Below are 12,836 nucleotides of genomic sequence, written 5' to 3' on the forward strand. Positions count from 1 at the left end.
TCTTTTTATGTCTTCCTTCAGCCTGGTAGGTAGTGCTCTTCATACACACATACATAATTACTGTTTATGTAAACCTCCCCACATGACAAATCTTCTTAATAGCGAAATATCCATGAATATATTCATTTTCCTCCTCACAAACAACGGTGTAGGCATACTCGGACTGCCAGATCGCTTCGGGGTCGCGCGCATAATGGTGCAACAGTGGACATCCAGCACAGCAACCAATCAATCTAATGGCCCTTTTCCATTGCAGCTGAGTTCCTCATAGTTCCTCTTCAGCGTGGTTAGGGTCGTCATATCACGGCGTGGTTAATTTTTTTCCAAGCGACTGAGGGAGTGTATGAGTTCTATCTTTCACTAGGTGTAAAGCACAACTTAAATATCTTTCTTAATTTCAGACTGATGCAGTTGTCATTTTTCCTTTCAACACATCTGTTTAAATACCAAATTGTAGATTTTACCAACAAAGGCCTGGTTTTAAGGTATTGGTACAATATTTCACCATTAAAGACATATCGTTATGTCTTATGTATGTTATAATATGTAGAGGTTAAACTCAGTAAAAGTGTTAATCAATTTAAAAGGAAGTTTAGAAAAGGAGTGTTTGAAATGTATAACAGGGAGGAGGAGATAAATGATGTAGACTATGAGATGACTGTGGGGAGGAGGGGTTTCAGAGAGTGACCTTGTGTTTTGGTTGTCTTAATGTTGTATGTGTGTTGTCTGGGGTTGGAAATATACTGTATAAACTTTGCTTCTTCTATCCCCATTTCAATCGTGTTTGTTGTTGTTAGTGTCTGTTGTTGTTGCTTGTTCCTGTTCGATATATGGTGTCCTGTGGATTTTCTTGTGATGTTGTACGTATGATATCATTTTGTTTGGTTTGAAATAGGGATGTCCGATAATATCGGCCGACCGATATTAGCATAAAAATGTAATATCTGTCCATATTGTTATCGGTTTTTCGGCCGATAATGAAAACCCGATAACGTGCCTGTCATGTTCGTGTTCCAAGGATGAGGCCATGTTGATAGCAAGTAACTTAGTTTAATGTCTCACGTTCTCAACAACATACATGTGGCTTCCTGCAGTCTTGCTCTACCCCGCTATATGGTACGGTAAACTGACTACTAACCAGTACTGCTGCCTAGCGGTCAAACATGTAATAACATCCAATCATAACATCCCCCCTTTTCTAAGGTAAAATGCATTAACATGAATTATCACATTAGCTGTGTCTATTTTAACCATTTCTCATTCAGCATAACTCTGCAACACATAAGCAGTATAAACAGTTTATATCAGATTGCATAACTCATATCTAAGCCAACACTAGACCATTTAGAACACATTCACAACATCAATCAATATACATTTTGTTCAACATCTTTAACATGCATATTGAATTTTCTTTGTTTATAAGTTCAGTCTATCAGGCTTTCTGATTTCTCTTGTGGACCTTCTTAACTCAGGTTCGCTTGGAGTAGGTGTGTGAGAGTCAGTGTTACAGTCCATAGCAGGTGTGGGAATTACCTGAGATTCACCACAGGTTACACTGGGCTCACCAACAGTCCCTTGAGGAGTCTTTAACAGACTGCGACGATTCCGTCTGAGGATTTGTCCATCATCAGTTTTCACCGTGTACGATCGTGGAGCAACTTCTTGCAGGACAGTTGCTTTTGTACTCCATCCATCAGCATCCTCAATCCTGACTGTGTTGTTGGTAGACAGTGGAGGGAGATGCTTGGTTGTTCTGTCATAGAATGACTTTTGCATCATTTTCTGTTGTCGTAGCTTATGTTCAATCTTTGAGTGATTATTTTGCTTTAATTTGTCGTTTTCATGACTCGGCAATGTTGTTCGTAGCTTCCTCTTCATCAGCAGTTCAGCTGGTGATAAGCCGCACTGAAGAGGTGATGCTCTGTAGCTCAATAAAGCCAGATAGGGATCCGAGTCACTGTCAGCTGCTTTCTTTAGGAGTTGCTTGAGACTGTGAACTCCTTTTTCAGCTTGCCCGTTTGACTGTGCATAGTGTGGGCTTGACGTCACATGCTTGAAATCATATTGCACTGCAAACCATGCCATGCCTGGCGAAGATAGATTTAGCATGTGTTATGACACAAGTTGATGTTGAGCTTGCTAGTAGCGCCATCTCAGGGAAGTTTGAGTAGTAATCCATTACCACTAAATAGTCTTTACCTCTGAGATGAAACAAGTCCATTCCTACTTTGTGCCATGGTGCTGTTGGCACCTCAGCTACCACCATAGGCTCTTTGCTCTGCTTGTTCCTGTGTTTCTGGCATGTTTCACATTTACTTATAAGTGTTTCAATGTCTTTGTTCAGTCCGGGCCAGAAAACCGTGTCTCTCGCCCTCCTTTTGCACTTTTCGATGCCGAGATGGCCTTCATGTATCCTGTGCAACATGTCCATTCTCAAAGCCTGTGGAATAACAATCCTTCCCTTTTTCAACAGCAGACCATCCACAGTACTAAGCTCACCTCTGACATGGTAAAATTGTGGACATGAACCAGCTGGCCATCCCTCATCCATGTTCTTCATGACATGCTGTAGCTCAGCATCCTTTGCTGTAGCCTCCGCTATTTGTCTTGACTTTGTGTCAGACACAGGCAGTGTAGCCGACACCATGTTCACGTGACACTGTATGTCCTCGTCTGTTGCACTCACACTGTCGCCTGTAGTTGCTCTGGATAGGGCATCAGCAAGGACTAGGTGTTTACCTGGAGTATATATCAGTTCAAAATCATACCTTTGCATCTTCATCATTAACCGCTGAATCCGTGGAGACATTTCATTCAGATTCTTTTTGATGATGGCGACCAGCGGTCGATGATCAGTTTCGACTGTGAAAGATGGCAGGCCGTACACGTAGCTATGAAACCGCTCCAAACCATACGCGAGTCCCAAACATTCTTTTTCGATCTGAGCGTATCGGCATTCAGTTTTTGTCATAGCCCGAGATGCATAGGCTACCGGTTTCCAGTGCTCACCCTCAGCCTGGAGTAGAATGGCACCAATACCATCTTTGGAAGCATCTGTAGACACTTTTATCCTCTTCGTGTGGTCATAAAATGACAACACAGGTGCTGTGCTCAGTGTGTCCTTGAGTTTTTGCCACTCATGCTCATGTTTCACTGTCCATTTAAACTCACAGTCCCTGTGCAGAAGCTCTCGTATGCATGATGTCTTTGCTGTCAGATTGGGAATGAATTTACCTATGAAATTCACCATCCCCATGATGCGTAGCACCCCTGTCTTGTCTGTGGGCCTTGGCATGTTCTGTATTGCATGTATTTTGTCTTTATCTGGTTGGACACCACGTGCAGACAGCTTGTCTCCCAGGAAGAGGATCTCTTGAACGCCAAACTCACATTTACTCTTGTTGAGTTTCAGTCCATACTTTTGTATGTGCTCCATAACTCTGTTCAGCCTCTCGTTGTGCTCTTGGGCTGTGGAACCCCATATGATGATGTCATCAATGTAGACTCGAACTCCATCCAAGCCCTCGATGATCTGCTCCATCGCTCTGTGAAATATTTCAGGTGCTGACTTAATTCCAAAAGGCAGTCTGAGAAAGCAGTGTCTGCCGAAGGGCGTATTAAAGGTACAGTACTTGGTGCTGCTTTCATCCAGTTTCAGCTGCCAGAAGCCTTGTGAGGCGTCAAGTTTTGTGAAGTAGTTGGCACCTGACATTTCACTGATGATCTCTTCACGTGTAGGTATTTGATAATGTTCACGCTTTATGCTCTCATTTAAGTCTTTAGGGTCCATACATATTCTCAACTCGCCATTCTTTTTCTTTGTGATGACCAATGAGTTGACCCAGTCTGTAGGCTCACTAACCTTTTTGATCACTCCTAGCATGATCATTCTGTCAAGCTCTTTCTTTAGGCAGTCTTTCAGTGGCGCCGGAACTCTGCGTGCTGCATGCACAACTGGATGGGCTCCTTCTTTCAACTGTATTTTATATGTGAAGGGCAAAACACCAAAACCCTTGAAAACATCTGAAAAGTTCTGAACAATTGTGTCCATAGAGTCATTTGTTGGGTTTATGGTTGGGATGATGCGATACACTCTTTTCACAAGCCCCAGTTCTTCACAGGCTCTGTCACCAAGAAGTGATTCCCATCCCTCATTCACAACAAAGAAGAATAGGTGGTGCACTTTTCCTTTAACTGTGACACTCAACCTGCATGTGCCCAAACATTTGATTGGCCGCCCATTGTAGTCTTTCAGTCCAGATTCTTTTCTTTTTATTTGTGGCTTATTTTTCATTGCCTTCACATCACACATGCTTATGAGATTTGCTTTCGCACCAGTGTCCAATCTCATGGTGACTACAGTCCCATTTATCATTAGAGGAGCTATCCACTTATCTTCTGTAGTGACATCATTTACATTGTCTGGCTTATTTATTTGTTCACTTTCACAATTCACCATTCCAACAAAGAACGTGTCACTTAGATCAGGCTCGTCTATTAAGTTTACAGTTTTTTCTTTCTTCCCCTCTCGCCACTCGCCTGGCAGATCTTAATGGCTCCTGCCAGCGTCAGCTCCATCTCCCGTAGTAGCCTCTCTCTGACCTTTTTATCCTCCACGCCGTAGACAATCTGGTCCCGGATCATGGAGTCCGTCAGCATTGCGAAGTTGCAGGACTGCGCCTTTAGCCGCAAGTCCGTCAGGAAGCTATCAAAGGGCTCATGCTGGCGCTCTGTACGAGACCGAAACACGTACGTCTCGTTCTTCTTCGGAGAACAGTGAGCATCAAACTTGCTAAGCACTACATCCAACTTTTCATTATCTTCAGGACTGTCAAACAGGAACGTGTTAAATACTTCTATGGCCTGTGGCCCTGCTATTGTTAGCAGCAGCGCTACCTTTCTTGCCTCCGGCTCTGCCTCGAGTCCCATAGCAGCAACATAAAGGTGAAACCGCTGTTTGAAGGTGCGCCAGTTCTCGTCGACATTCCCCGTTAGTTTCAAACTTTCCGGTGGTTTTAAATCCATGTCGCCCATTCGAGTTTACTCCTGGTACCATGTCATGTTCGTGTTCCAAGGATGAGGCCGTGTTGATAGCAAGTAACTTAGTTTAATGTCTCACGTTCTCAACAACATACATGTGGCTTCCTGCAGTCTTGCTCTACCCCGCTATATGGTACGGTAAACTGACTACTAACCAGTACTGCCGCCTAGCGGTCAAACATGTAATAACATCCAATCATAACAGTACCTTCATAGTGAATTAAGTAGCGGTGGACCGTTGCTACTTAATCCGCTGCTTAACAATTGCCGTCACTGATTAAGACTCACAATAATAGTCCACGTGTTCTTAGTACAGCTGTTCTGTTGTAAACAAACAGGCATGGGATGGTGCTGCAACCAAACTACACAGCTGTTACATGATTGACTGTTCGCCTGTCACTCGCATCCAGTGATAAGATATAGGCTGTTTCAATGAGCCAGACAGAGAGCACACGTGTCTGTTCGGTCACTCGCAGATTTCCTCATAATCCCTCTCTGCTCCGATCGTCGCCATCTCGCACGTTGTAGCAATGCAGCAGCCCCATTCAAGTCAATCAGCGCGCGCTGCGGTATAACGCACAAGGTATGCAGTGGTGGTTTGATCCAGCAGTCAGCGGCTTTGTGTCTGTGCGTGTGTGTGTGTCTGTCTGTCTTCCGTGCGGCGCCGATTCCGTGGGTGCTCTGGTGCACGAGCACCCACTGACCAGGTTGAGCACCCTGGGGGTCACGCCACCAGATGCGCATTTCTACGTGCCGCGCCTCGGCCCCTCAGCTGTGTGTCTGTGGGTATGTGTATCATGTGTAGCCCGTATGTGTGTGTAGCCTGTGTGATTGTGTGTGTTAGGCCCCGTCCAGACGAATACGCGTCTTCACCGAATCCGATCTTTTTCTTAATCGTTTTGAAAAAAATCTCCGTAAACACGGCATCGTTTTCAGAAATATCTGCGTCCACATGGATTCAGTGAAAACGACCCAAAACGCTGTAGTACATACTCAGGCGTGTGTGGAGTGGGTGTCGCTGTAGCGCTGCCACACATAAACACTTAAGACAGCTGAAGAAGACGGGAAGTCCCCGCTGTAATTCAATAGAAGAAGAAGTTCCCAGCTGTATTCAAACTCAAACATGGGATTAAATGTTGACAGAGAGTCGTGTCAGTCAGAGTAAATATGATGATCAGTGATGATTAAACAGGCGCGATTCAGCCGCAGCAGCGACGCGACGGCAGTCGGCCATTGTTATTGTTACGTTAGATCCATAGACTGTCAGTGTGCAGCTGCTGCAGCAGCGGTGTGTGTGTGTGTGTGTGTGTGTGTGTGTCTCAGGTTACAGGTAGAGCGGCGGGGGGCATGACATCATCGTTTCTGAAAAAATCCGTATTGGCCGTCCAGACGAAAACACTGGGGCGGCGTTTTCAAATTTTCCCACTCTGGGACCAGTTTTCAAAAAATACCGTTTTCACCTCTGAAAACCCCGGATTCGTGTGGACGCGAGGCCGATCCGATAAAGTATTTATCCGGATTCGAAAAAAACGGATTCGTCTGGACGGGGCCTTAATCTCTCGCGTGCTCTGTTAAGATGAATAAACACAAATCGAGCGCGAGCCTGGCACAGAGGTGCGCGCTCTGGCGCATCTGGCACAGTCGGTTAACGGCACCGAAAGGAAACTGCTTCGCTCCGCGGCTATTTCGCGTCCGACGTCGATGTTAAGCACACGTTGTTATTGATATTGTAGCGTCCGACCCGACAGCTCTCACTTCTTCCTCTGCTCCTCCTCACTCACTCACCTACACACACACGTACACACAGCTGTCTTCCTCACACTCACCCCGGCCCCTCAGTTTCTCATCCAACCACCCTACCTGTCCGTACACATTCACAGTCAGTCAGAAATCACAGAACTTAACCATCATAACAAGAATATTACTGCGGGGTCGCTACAATATTTTCAGTTGTGCAGTTGGCTATTATTAATAATGAGTGTGATGAGTGTGTGTGTGCGCGTCCGTCCGTCCGTGCCTGCCCCTCCGTCCGTCTGTGTGTGTGTGTCTGTGGTCTGTGTAAATAAGTAAGGTTTATCTATATAGCACTTTTCATGGAAAAAAAAAATCACAAAGTGCTTCACAATAAATTAAAATACAACAGTAAAAACATAAAAATATAATGAATAAAACAATTTAACACATGAACTAAAAGCCTGCTTAAATAAATAAGTCTCTGTAAACAAATGAACAATGTTAATTTGTGGAATGCATCCAGTGGGGCATCACAATAGATAACAGTAATGTGTTAATTTCTGACAGGATTAATTTGTTTTTTTGGGGAAAAACCCTGCGTATCGATATCGGTTATTATCGGAATCGGAAATTCTAATTTTGGAAAAAATCGGTAATCGGCAAATTTCCAATATCGGACATCCCTAGTTTGAAATAAATATGATCTAATCTAATCTAATCAATAGTGTGTTACCCAGATGTGTAAGGCCTACTGGGACAAAATACCAACTCGTGCAAGGGTTTAATTAAGTCATACAAAATTTATGCATTGTTTACATTGTTCCTGTCACCCAAAGTTTCCCAGACACCAATCCATTCCAATGGTAGCATCATTTATAGTTCAGTTATGATGATGGCAGCAACGACGAGCTGTCCATGGTTACTTAACGAAAGACGGTGACTTAACCTCTCTTGAAATATCAAACAAAGAGAACTATGGATTTTGGAAGTTTGAATAGCCTATAGTCAAAATACAGAAGTTATCATGACGTGAACCGTATGTTGCGTATCATTGATTCAGTGGAAACCGGGCTTCACAGGTGAGGGCGGGGCCCCTATGGTATGCGGGCCCCCCCCGCCTCGCGAGGGTTGCAGGGGTATACTTTACGACCCAGTGCATTACAAATACCGTATGAATGGTCTTAGGTATTTAGTGCTGTTTACTTTACTTTAATTGTTAGAGGGTAGCCCCGCGTTTAAAAAAAACGCGTCGACCTGCTAAATTTAGTGGGAAAGCGGCTTAGGAGAGAATTGGGTGGGAGAGATTGAATATTTAGAAAACCACATTTAATAGTTTTATTGAGTTGGTTTGCTGGAGCAGTGGTATTCATTTTAACTAAGTTGCTATGAATGACTCGTCCAGATTTGGGTTTAGGCTTATACAGCCTCAAGGTAGACACAGTTTCTATGGGACAGGAGGGCTTGGTGGGTGACAGCACAAAGGAACCTACAGAGGGGCGTGTTAAACTGCGGCTCTGCCTGGGAACATACTGCTCCTTATTTCTCTTATGTCTTTGTGCATGGATTCTGCATGGACCACAAGTCTCCATACTGAGTCTGATGTTAAATTTGGAACTGTGGGAAAGAAAGTCAGACTTTCTGGAGTGTTTTTTTTGTTTTTTTTGTTCTGTGTTTTTTTACTCTCTCACTTTTCTGTTTGCATGGATCTTGCATGGAGACAAGTCCTGCAGTGACTGCATATGTGGGGGCGAAATATGTGTGTTGTGAAGGCTGGGACATGTGGAAATAAGAAGAAAGGATGACGGGTCAAGGTTTTTTTTCTTTCTTTTTGACTGCTATACTGCAACATACACTACCATGTTCTCGACATTGATCCTGAGATCAATTTCTTTAATAATCCATCCATCCATCCATTGTCCGCCGCATTATCCGAGTCCGGGTCGCGGGGGCAGCAGTCGGAGAAGGGATCCCCAGACTTCCCTCTCCCCGGACACTTCCTCCAGCTCTTCCGGGGGGACCCCAAGGCGTTCCCAGGCCAGCCGAGTGACGTAGTCACTCCAGCGTGTCCTGAGTCTTCCTCGGGGCCTCCTGCCGGTGGGACATGCCCGGAACACCTCACGAGGGAGGCGTCCAGGGGGCATCCTATACAGGTGCCCGAGCCACCTCAGCTGGCTCCTCTCGATGTGGAGGAGCAGCGGCTCTACTCCGAGCTCCGAGATCCTCCTCACCCTATCTCTAAGGGAGCGCCTCGCCACACTGCGGAGGAAACTCATTTCGGCCGCTTGTATCCGGGATCCAGTTCTTTCGGTCATGACCCAGAGTTCATGACCATAGGTGAGGGTGGGAACGTAGATCGACCGGTAAATCGAGAGCTTTGCCTTTCGGCTCAGCTCTTTCTTCACCACGACGGACCGATACAATGACCGCATTACTGCGGCCGCCGCACCGATCCGCCTGTCGATCTCGCGCTCCGTTCTCCCCTCACTCGTGAACAAGACCCCATGATACTTAAACTCCTCCACCTGAGGCAAGAACTCTCCCCCGACCTGGAGGGTGCAAGCCACCTTTTTCCGGTCGAGAACCATGGCCTCGGACTTAGAGGTGCTGATTCTCATCCCAGCTGCTTCACACTCGGCTGCAAACCGCCCCAGTGCATGCTGAAGGTCCTGGCTCGAGGGAGCCAACAAGACCACATCATCTGCAAAAAGCAGAGATGAAATCAAGTGGCTCCCGAACCGTACCCCCTCCGGCACTTGGCTGCGCCTAGAAATTCTGTCCATAAAAATAATGAACAGAACCGGTGACAAAGGGCAGCCCTGCCGGAGTCCAACACGCACCGGGAACAGGTCTGACTTACTGCCGGCAATGCGAACCAAGCTCCTGCTCCGGTCATACAGGGACCGTACAGCCCTCAGCAGAGGGCCTCCGACCCCATACTCTCGGAGCACCTCCCACAGGATGCCACGTGGGACACGGTCGAAAGCCTTCTCCAAGTCCACAAAACACATGTGGACTGGTTGGGCAAACTCCCATGCGCCCTCGAGCACCCTGCAGAGGGTGTAGAGCTGGTCCAGCGTTCCACGGCCAGGGCGAAAACCGCATTGTTCCTCCTGAATCCGAGGTTCGACTATCGGCCGAATTCTCCTCTCCAGCACCCTGGAATAGACTTTCCCCGGGAGGCTGAGGAGTGTGATCCCCTGGTAGTTGGAACACACCCTCCGGTCCCCCTTTTTGAAGAGAGGGACCACCACCCCGGTCTGCCAGTCCAGAGGCACTGTCCCCGACTGCCACGCGATGCTGCAGAGGCGTGTCAGCCACGACAGCCCCGCAACATCCAGAGACTTGAGGTACTCAGGGCGGATCTCATCCACCCCCGGTGCCTTGCCACTGAGGAGCTTCCGGACTACCTCAGTGACTTCAGCTTGGGTGATGAATGAATCAACCTCTGAATCCTCAGCCTCTGCTTCCTCGACGGAAGGCGTGTCAGTGGGATTGAGGAGATCCTCGAAGTACTCCTTCCACCGCCCGACGATATCCCCAGTCGAGGTCAACAGCTCCCCTCCTCCACTGTAAACAGTGTTGGCAGAGCACTGCTTCCCCCTCCTGAGGCGCCGGATGGTTTGCCAGAATTTCCTCGAGGCTGACCGGTAGTCCTCCTCCATGGCCCCCCCCCGAACTTTTCCCAGACCCGAGTTTTTGCTTCCGTGACCGCCCGGGCTGCAGTCCGCTTGGCCTGCCGGTACCCATCAGCTGCCTCGGGGGTCCCCCGAGCTAGCCAGGCTCGGTAGGACTCCTTCTTCAGCTTGACGGCATCCCTTACTTCCGGTGTCCACCACCGGGTTCGGGGATTGCTGCCGCGACAGGCGCCGGAGACCTTGCGGCCGCAGCTCCGGATGGCCGCGTCAACAATGGAAGTGGAGAACATGGTCCATTCAAACTCAATGTCTCCAGCCTCCCTCGGAATCTGGTCAAAGCTGGTGGTGGGCCTACGGGAGGGCGGGTCCACGTCGCTCGTTCGGGCTGCGCCCAGCCGGGTCCCGTGGGCCAAGACCCGGCTACCAGACGCTCGCCTGCGAGCCCCAACCCCAGGCCTGGCTCCAGGGTGGGGCCCCGGTAACGCCAGTCCGGGCGACGTACACTTCCTTGCTGTTTTCTTCTTCATAAGGGGCTTTGAACCGCTCTTTGTCTGACCCGTCACCTAGGACCTGTTTGCCTTGGGAGACCCTACCAGGGGCATTAAGCCCCGGACAACATAGCTCCTAGAATCATTCGGGTGCTCAAACCCCTCCACCACAGTAAGGTGGCGGTTCAAGGAGGGGCTTCTTTAATAATATTAACATGAATTGCTTCTTCTATATTAGTTATATATAGATAAAAGATTAATATATAAAGTTGTAGAACATATGACCACTGCTATTGTTGATCTGTGTGAATGCATCACTGTTGATATTACAATGGAAAGACAGAAAAACATTATTGTAAGCTTTGTTTGGCACCAAGTTCAAGTTTAGAAACATTTAAAGATTTAATGAAGGGGGTTATTCACAAGAACAGAGCAAAAGGTCACATTCATTTGTGGGATTATAATATAAATGTATTGAATCCTAACAAACATTTACATGGTTTGCTTTTGTAGAAACATTGGTTTGCTTTTGTAGAAACATCACTTTTACTTTCATTTAAGCTACTGCCCTTAAACATGCTACAACCAGATCAAGTTTATACCACCAATATGTAAAAGATCACACTAGAGACAATTTTTTTTGGGGGGGTTTAATTTCTGATGATTGCAAAGTTGACAGAAACAGTAATATTTTGACATAATGCGTAATTTACACCCTTATCTGTATCAGTTTAAGCCTGGGTCGGGGTTAAGGTTAAATACATTTAAATATGGGGTGGCATGTGACAGCAGGTTCTGGATTTGTTTCCTGTGCCTGGGACTTTTCGTGGTGGACTTTGCATGTTCTCCTTCTTCCTGTACGGGTTCTCTCCAGGCACTATGGCTTTCTCTCACAGTCCAAAGACTAATTAAATCTTGAAATGAAATTTTGATGCTCATTTACATGAAACTATACATTTTACAACAATTTATAAAGATATTCTATCTATAATCTATCTTTCCCATATTTGTGAAAAAAAACAACAACATTAAAGGTGCTTGGTAGAGGAAGCACTGAACACTCTGAATACGATGGTATTCACTATTTATTGTAAGACTGGCCTAAAAAATAAATAACGCCAAAGGCCATCTCTTAAATGGAACTTTAGTGGTTAACATTTCTTTTCATTTGACCACCTGCCTTTTCCACCTCCTTACCTATGCTCCCTACTCACTGCCTGTGTCTAAAGATAAATTATGGCTCTGCAGCTGATCCAGTAGGAGGACTGAACCATTTTACGTAAATAGAGGGGGTGGGTGGGATGTTGAGAAATGTTTCCAAAATAAATAAAGTTAGCGTCACCAGTCCATTGTAAATAAAACATATTTGTGATCATAAGATAATAATTTAGTGTCATAATATTTTTGTCAGTATTTGTCACAATTTTATTAGAGGCCTCTTGGCCCCAGTCAGTCAGGGGCCCCTAGAATTCTTGTCGTTATTCCCCTCCTTTTGGCACCCCAGCATGCACATTAGGGTAATTTGTGACTCCAAATTGCTTGTGGGTGGAAGCTATCTCATGACATGTCAGACCTGTGATAGAGTGGTAACCTGTCAATGGTGTACCCTGTCAGCTGGGATTGGCTCCAGCCTCTCCTGACCCTGCACAGATAAGCAGTGTCGCCTGCATGTGGTCCTCCATTGAATTTAGTTTAAAATCAATGACAAAGGAGACAAGAAAATAACAACAAAAACAAACAACAACAAAAATACCATCCCCATAATAATAACAGTAATACATATCAAACAGTCCAAAAAAAACTTTCATATGGACAAACACAAAAACAACAAACGGAATAAAATGGGGTACCTTAAAGAGTTGCTATCACAAAAAAATTCATGTTAAGCAAAATAAATGTATACATTGAAAATGAAACCAGCCTAAGGCCGCGTTCA

This window comes from Trachurus japonicus, chromosome 18, assembly GCF_045865225.1.
Source record: "Trachurus japonicus isolate A0001 chromosome 18, Traja_1.0".
Taxonomy (NCBI): domain Eukaryota; kingdom Metazoa; phylum Chordata; class Actinopteri; order Carangiformes; family Carangidae; genus Trachurus; species Trachurus japonicus.